Source organism: Elephantulus edwardii, unplaced genomic scaffold, assembly GCF_000299155.1.
Source record: "Elephantulus edwardii isolate Elephantulus edwardi_28Jun2011 unplaced genomic scaffold, EleEdw1.0 scaffold00113, whole genome shotgun sequence".
Classification (NCBI taxonomy): Eukaryota; Metazoa; Chordata; class Mammalia; order Macroscelidea; family Macroscelididae; genus Elephantulus; species Elephantulus edwardii.
The window spans coordinates 9,178,843-9,187,774 of NW_006399863.1; positions in this window are offsets into that span (position 1 = coordinate 9,178,843).

Consider the following 8,932-nt stretch of genomic DNA (forward strand, 5'->3'; position numbering starts at 1 on the left):
CTGACCAAATATGCAAGCGAGGAGTTACGTGTTGTTAGCTGTTGTCCCGAGCCGTGTTGTGAGGGACCCCGAGTCCCTCTTGTGTGTCTGACCGGGTGGCAGCGAGGGAGACACACGCGCGTGTGCGCACTCTGATGACCGGTGTGCCCTCCACCCAGGCCGTGGGAGCATGTGGACGAGGCCCATTTGGAATGAGGGTCACTTATCAACCATGTTGGAAGCGTTACACTTTCTTACTCAAAATGGCTTTTGTAACTATTGCTTTCTAGAGCCGGTTTTACGAGCTGCCACAGTGTTAATGTTTTTTGAGTATGTGTTTATTTCTTACAAAGTACCTATGGGAACTAATGGGCAAAACATAGATTTTTAAGTCTTCCGTATGCTCTTTGACTTTTATATTTTTAAGTTATATTTTCATACTATTGTATTTTAAAAAAAAGAAAAAAGCTCTTTTTAATCCCCAAAGAAATGGGTTTGTCTGCCTTCCGTGGGATGTGAACTGGTGGGGAGGAATAATGTCAGGCTTGTTGCTTTTGTTTGGGTTGTTTTTTTTTTTAAATGTGGAATATTGTCAGGTAAAGTGAGAAAACGGTCCTGTCGGGAAGGGAAGCGAGCTCTGGCCTGAAATCCCCAAGCCCCGTGCTTCTTCTGTGAGGTCAGGTGTGAGCAGGGGCAGCTGCTCTGTATGGTTCCCATACAGGCGAAATGGAAGGATTTTTCCCACTGGCCTTCCTGTTGTTAGGTTAAGAGCATTGATCGTTTTAAGTTCAGTTTGACCAAGAGCGAGACAAGAGGTCTTTTTTCATCCAGAGATGTTGAGACTGTCAGCCTCTCTCACTCTCTTCAGAGCCTCTGACATTGAAACTGCAGGTTTAAATTCCTGCTTCCCACAACTCCAGCCTCTGGACTCAGCTCCAGGACCCTCTTCCCCCACTGTCCATATCTGACTGAGCAAATTTCTGAAGTTGTTGAGGGACTGGGACTGGGACAGGTGGAAGTGAGAAAGCTCTCAAATCCATGAACAGGATGAAGTGATTCCAGGCCTGCTTTTCCTTCGGGAAGATGGCCTGGGCACAGCATGGCTCCAGTCCTTGAGGATTTGTTCGTAGCAGACGGGTGTGCAGAAGCTGTCTGAGGCACCCCCTCCTGCCGTGGGGCCTCATGCAAGGTGATGCGGCCCTGATCAGTCCCAGCCAGCCTGCAGCCTGGAGGTTTCAGAACAGAACCACAGCAGCTTGGCAGGCTAGGCGTGACACGGGTGCAGGGGAGGATACACCGGCTTTCGTTTAAAAGACAGAAGTGTTCTTCCCGTGCATGTGGGTCTGGATTAGGCTGTGCGTTTAACCCAGTCAGGTACCCTGAGGCTGCTCTAACTGCCCTCCCTGTCCTTTGCCCTAATATGGAGCAAGTCTTAGTGATGCCTTCTCAGCACCTTTTCCTCCAGGAAGGTCCAGGAGCTGGAGGGCTGAGAGGAGATGGTACCTCCCACTGTGTAGTAAGAGGTGGCTCTGCTTTTGTAGGTATCTGTGGTTGAAGAGATGAGGCGAGATGCCAGGGCACGTGAGATTAGACTCCATCCTGGACCTCACATTACTTCCCCTGTCATTGCCTTCTCTCTGCATCAGTCCACACACGCTGTGGATGTGTCAGCCAGTCTTTCCCTGCTGATTCTCTATAAAGAGAGAGAGTGGCTGGGTCTCAGCCAGCTGAATTGTGTATGGAAAGACCAGGGCCGAGATGGTTGCTTGTGGTACCACTGACCCTTCCATCTTCTCCCTTCTGTCCCGTTGCATTTGAACAATCTGTACTCACAGCTATTTCTTCCTTCATCTTCCTAGAACTCAGAACCAGAGCCTCATTTTCAGGTTTCTGTAATCTGTTAGTGATAGAAGCTCAAGGTCCATCCCGTTTCTTCCACAGGCTCTGAGCAAGCTAAGGACGAGACAGGTGCGGGGTGGGGAGGGGATGCTCAGAGTAGCCGTCAGTGCTGCGTAATCATGCAAAACATGGCTCCCTGTCTCCTGATCTTCAATAAGGGCTTTCGTGTCTGAGCTGCAGTGTCTAGCTGGCTAACCAGAGAGCAGGTGTCTGATCACACAGGACCTGGACACTGTGGCCACAGTTCTGGCCTTATCCCACTCACCCCACACACCATACACAGTGACAGGGGCTCTTCTGTGGTGCGCTGCTCCACGTGAGAGCTGAGGCCTATGGCCTGGACTTTCCCCGAGCTGCCCTCCCTCCCTGGATGAGCGTTCTCACCACCTGCTCCACGGTGCCTTACGAGGTGCAGCTCCCCACCCAGGCAGATGGCCTGGACAGGTCGCCAGAGGCTGGCATCTCCGAGCTTGAGCAATGGCAGGGCACTGACTGGACATAGTGCACTGTCAGTCTGATTGTCCAAATGTGGCCCTTGGCCAAATGTCCCACGATAAAGAAACAGCACGCCAAGGTCATAAACAAGTTTCTTGTGTCTGGTGGAAACCACCAAGTTTCTAGAACTGTCACAGGAAATGAAGATCGTTGTTGCCCTCACGGTTTGAAATGACAAGGAGGAACATCAGTGAAAGCCTGGGTGGCAGTGGTTTCTTGTTCCCCTCGCCCTGAAGATGTCCACGTGGAAGTCTGCAGCCAGTCAGCCCTATGGTTGCTGGTGGCTCCGTGCCTCAAGCTTTACTTCGTGTCCCTGCCAGGCACTCTGCCACAGGGCGTCACGGTCAATGTCATGCCTTTTTCTTCAGGGAGGAGATGTAAAGGCTCCCAGCCAAGCTGTGGCTTCCTTGAGGCAGCAATTCTGCTGGCTCCAACCGAGTCCTACCCATGGCCACCTGGCTGCAGGGCACTGGCCTCTCTGTGTGCCCAGGCCGATGAGTGGCACTGGGGCCTGCCCACTGGTCAGAGCAGCCCCCTCTGATGGTACGACAGGACTTCAGAAGACGTCTGTGTTTAGTTTGGAAGGAAGAGGGCTTTTTTGTGCCCTGTGGATGCTGGCCACTCTGAGGTGCTTGCCTTCAGTCAGGGACCTGTGGGCTGGCTTGGAATCAGTACACTGAGCTCTGGTTTGGTGTAGTTTGGTCAATGGGTTATGATTTGATCTTTCTTTATGATGTTTATTACAAGTTAGACCCACGTGAGCAAGGCTCTGTCTGCTCACTTCTGGCTGCGCTCCCAGTGCCAGGGTCTAATCGGTGGTTAGATTCACAAAAACTTTTGAAATGAAAGGGAAGATGGTATACTTACATTGTAAAATGGTTTACAATAAAGTGTGACATCTTACAGATTTCTTTTTAAAAAAAAAAAAAAAAAAAAAAAAAACAACACTTGTGTGTGAGAGTGCTCTGGGGGGGAAAAACAGAAAAAGGGGCCACAAAACACCCCCCACAGAGAGGGAAAAGGCTCCCCCAGAAAAACAGAGAGACACAGACCCTGGCCCAAAAGGGAGACAAAAAACACAGAGACAAAAAAAAAAAAACACGCGGCACAACACGGTCTCTGGGGGGGTGGGAAAAGAGAGGGTAAAAAAAAAAAAAAAACACCCCCACACACACACAGCGCAAAACACAGGTGTTCCCCCGCACAGCACAGAGGGCCACACAACAGCACAACACCCTCCCCGACACCGAGAACAACAAAAACACCACACAACACCCCCCCCCCCACACGCACACCCCGCGCTCCGCGGAGAGCGCGCGCCACACCCTCTCTGGGCACACCCCACATCACAACACGTCTCGGAGAAAAAGCTGGCGAGACCCCCCGGGGCGAGACACCGAGAGGACACAGGGGGGGGGTAAAAAATAACACAACAGGAGAGGCACATAGACGCACAAAAAATCACAGCCCACACTGGGCGCCACATCTGTGGAGACCCCAAAAGGAAAAAAAAAATCCACAACAAAAATAAAAAAAAAACGGGGATATCTCAGAGCTCACAGAGAGCCCCCACACCCCACACACACATCCCCCCACACACCCCCCGGAGAGGCTCGCGATACACACCCCCTTGGAGAGAGACCCGGGCCCACACCCCCCCCACAGCAAAACACCGGCACACACACCACACCCCCCTGGGGACACCGCCGCCCCCCTGCCCCCCACACAAAAAAACAGGTCTCCCCCCCCCCCCCCTCTCTCTGCACAAAAAACGCACACGAAAAAAGAGAAAACAACAGAGACACAACAAAAAGACACAGAACACCCCACAGAGACCCCCGCCCCCCCGCACAACACTAGACACAGAGCCCCCCGCCCCCCAAAACTACACCCCGGAAAAAGACGCCACAGGAGAGCCCCCCCCCCGCCGCTATAGGAAAAGAAAAACTCTCCCCGGGGGAGAGGGAGAAAAAAGGGGAAAAAAAAAAAAAAAAAAAGCACAGACCCCCACACCCGCCCAAAACCCCCCCCAGACCCCCACACACACACAGACACGACAAGACACGGCGCCGCACACCCACACAGCGCACACAGGCCACAAGACACAGCACAAAAAGACACACAGACACAACAATACCACAGACCCCCACACCCAAAAACAACAGCCCCCCGAGAGGACACAGGCTCCCCACAGCTCTCCGCTGGTCACACCCACACCCCCACACACAACAGCGCACAAAAACCCCACAACAGCCAAAAAAAAAACCTCAAAAACAAGACGCCCCCACACACAAAAACACAGCCGACACGCACACCTCGCGGAGAAGAGAGACACCCCGACACAACAGACAAAAATATAAAAACACAGAGCCACAGCTCCGCACACAACACACACCCCCCGCAGAGAGGCCCCCGGAGACAAGACCCCACACACAACACACAACATCCCACAGAGAAGACACCGGCTAAAACCCGTCACAGCGATAGGGGAGAGGGGAGAACACGCCACACTCACAGCGCACACAGCCCCCCACACACAAAAACACGAGAGCCTCCACACCCCCACACGGCCCCATAAGACCCCATATTTTGCGCACAGAGAACAGAAGATGTGTGGGCCCCCTAGAGATCTGTGTATATCTGTAAAAGTATAAGAGAGAGGCGCATATAAGAGAATATGGGGGGGTATACACATTGTAGAGCTAGACCCGACAACATACACTCTATATATATATGTGTGTATATGCAAAAGTGTACACACAGACTCTTCCCCAAAAGGGTGTCTCTCGGGGGAAAATCCCATATCACACCCGCGCAGAGACAAGAGACACCCCCCACACCCCCACAGCGCAGAAAAAAAAAAAAACCCACACACACAGGCGCCCCGAGACACAGCACACAGAGCTCAGACACAAGATCCCCCCACAGGCCACACCCGCGCCCCCCGCTCTCGGGAGAGGCTCACACTAGAAAATAGCGCTGTGGGCACATCACACTCCCCCCCCATACCCACACTAGAAAACAAAAGAAAAACAAGAACACTGGGGTTGCACATTGAGAGAGACCACAGGGCAAAAACCCAAAACGCGCCCCCACAACACACATGCCCCGCGCCACAGGGGCGCGCCCCCACACCTGAGACGCGGGCACACCCGCACAGCACAGCCCACACAGACCCTCACACTCTAAAAAAAGAGCACAGGGCACATAAAACAAAAGAAAACTGAGAAGAGAGGCCACAAAAAGAGAGGTCTCGGAGAGGGAAAAGGGCCCCGAAAAGCACAGAGAACAAAAAAAGAGATCACACAAAACACACCACAAGACACAACAAGACGCACACCCGGGCCCCACAGGGTAAAACAAAACACGCGGCTCACACCCAGACGCCACACCCACACACAAAAAAAAAAAGCCCCCCCCTGAAAAAGAAGAACACCAAAAGCGCCCCAGAGAAAACCACAAAAAAAAACAAGAGAAAAACCAAAACACACAACAGCACAAGAGACACTGGGGAGAGTCTCCCCCACAGGGGGGGAGAGGGCCCCCCCACAAAAACACAGAGCACAGAGGCACAAGAGCGGACACCACAAAAAAGGCGCTCCCCCCCCAAAAAAACAAAACACAAAAAACTGACACTCTCTGTCCCACACAGAAAAAGCGCGCCACACCCCCACATCTGTGCACACCCGCGCGCACACGCACACAGACACCGTGCGAGAAAACCAAAAAGCGCCCCCCCAAAAGAACATCCGCCGCAGAAAACACAACAAAACCCCCGCCACACCACACACCCAGACACACAAAACCCAGACCAGAAAACTGGGGGGTTGGGGGTTGGGGTGTGTTTTAAAAACGAGAAAACACACCCCGCGCCCCCGCTCTCTCTGTCCCCCACACCCCCCACACCCCCCCCCCCCCCACAGGACACCACAACAACACCGGGAAAACCGTCTCTGGGCGCACACAGACACAACAACATGGGAAAAGCACAGAGAAAAAAAAGAGCACAGCACATACACACACAGGGAGAAAACATCACAGAAAAGGAGAAGAAAAGCCACACACATGAAAACACTCACAGCGGTCACACAAAAGTACACATGTAGAAAAGCTCGAGAGATATATATATATATATATAAAATTTTCTCAACGACGACAGCAAATAAAATAAAACATGGAGAGTGGAGAGTGTTGGTTGGTCTGTGGTCGCCGTGGCACTGAGGGGGTTTGGAAGAAAACATCAGGGACATGGGGATACATCTGTGCCCTTCTCAGGCTTTTATCCCAGAGGAGAATGGCAGTGCTGTCAGTGGTCACTGCCCAGGCCAGGAAGAGCCCTGGATGTTAGTTGGAGTGGTTTGTGTTTTCCCCCAGTCTCTTCCAAGCTTGTCCTCCCTTCTTTCCAGCAGGAGTTAAGCAGAAGCTGGTTGCATACAACAGGCCCAGTGACACTGCTGAGTGAATGCCATGGGCCAGGTCTCACATTCCCCTCTGCTGGCTGTAGAAGGAACCTGGTGTTTCCGGGGCTCCATGGGAGACCCCCAACCCCAGCCCTGGTTTCTCTGTGACCTTCTAAAATGGCCAGTCAAGGCCCTCCTCTTGCCAGTTAACAGTTCTCTGAGTTGTTTTTGCCTTCCCCCAGATCCCCACTTTTCCACTCCCCAGAGGTGCCCAGGACTGAGAACACCAGGTTTTGCCTTGTGTGTGACTCATCTGCTCCATATCAGGCTTCTCTGGCCTCCTGTGTGCACAGAACTGTCTGATTCAAGGGATGACTGGCTATGACGCCAAAAGCATGGGCAGCTTGGCAGAGGCTCATTTCAGGCCGGCCTTGCAGGGCTGCCCTCCTGACCACTGGGGAATAGGTTTGGAGTGGGAGGCCAAGTACCCAGAGCCTTTCCCACACTTCCCAGCTGGCCCAGCCTCCTCATAGAATTAGTTCTGGTTCCAGCCTGGGCCCATGTCCTGCACCCCTAGGGAGCACACTCTGGTAGGGGGAGGGCCTGGGCTATTTTATTCGGTCCCTTGGGGAGGACCTTCCCACCATTATTGAAGGGAGGTATCTCCTCCCCTACCTCATGTCACCCCAGTCATGCCCAGAGCTCAAAGAGAGCCATGGCAGATATGCACAGAAATGAGGCTTCTGGCCACACTCTTGCTAAGAAAGGGAGTGCTAATGGCCTAATGGTAAGAAGCTGCACTGCCATCCTAAAAGCATGTGGTTCGAATCCACCAGCTGCTCCGTGGGAGTAGGATGGGCAGTTTCCCATGTGCAGTCCCGACTTAACGGCACACAGCAGCAGCATGCTAAGAAAGGTGAGTATTTTACTTTCAGTCATAGAACTCTCCACTGAAGGCCTAGGAAGGTTCTGTCCATTAGAATAGTGCCGGTACCCAGGACCAGCCTGAGCCTCCCTTTCGTCAGCCTAGATGCTGCTTGCTGAGAGGGCGACACAGCTGATATAAGAGACATTCTCACTGCCTCCAGGCCCTACTTAAGCCCCTGGGTACCTAGCACCTGGGAGGCCTCATGCCACCAAGCGCTTCCTCCAGGACCAAGACTTGCTAGCATCCAGGCTGGTCACACCTTGTGGAAGCATCTTTACCCCACCTGTGACCACAGACTCTGGCTTTCCTGGAGCCGTCGCAGAACACAGGCACTAGCTGCATCCACATTTGCTAATATTTTCTAATTCTCTTGCTATTTGCAAAGCTATCCATGGCTCCTGAGCAGCACTGTCGGTGATCTGGCTGTGGCACCATCACGTGCCCAGGGCCACAGCACTGCCTCGGGGCCCTGCCTTCCTCAGAGCCCGGGTTCTGGCTCCCTGGAATTGCTGGCCCTGTATGGGCATCCGAGTGTGCACACGGCTACTCTCAGGCCCCTGCCAAAGCTCCCGCTGTTCAATCTTTTATGAAATGAGTGCCTTTTTATCCGTTAATCCCCAGAAGCAGGGCCCTGGGCTGCAGGCTGTGGGCATTTTTACGTCTCCTGCTTCTACCACATTGCAGATCTGTGTTTTGGGAACCTTGCTGTTGTTGTGTGCCATTGAGTCAAGTATGACTCATAATGACCCCATAAACTGGTCGGAACCTTGTCCTATCTTGTGCCATCCTCATCGTCTCCAGCACACTTGAGCCCATTGCTGCAGTCACGCCAGTCCATCTCGTTGAAGGTCTTCCTTTCCTTCACTGACCCTCCACCATTCCAAGTATGATGTCCCTCTCCAAGGAATAGCTTCTCCTTGCAACATGCCCAAAGTAAGTGATACGAAGCTTTGCCATCTTGCTTCTAAGGAGCGCTCTACCTGCACTTTCTCTAAGACATCATCTGTTTGTTCTCTTGGCAGTCCGTAGGATACTCAGTATTCTTCTGCAATGCTACGGCTTAAGGGCTCAGCGTTTTGAGACCTAAGCAGCCTTGGACCCCAGGAGAGAACAAGGGGGTGACTGGACCCAGCACCTCTCACCCTAGAAACAAAGCCAGTCCATCCTTTCTTGGCATCAGCGGATCCTTCTCCGCTCGGGCACCTCTGGTGGCATTTTTGATGCCTTTACG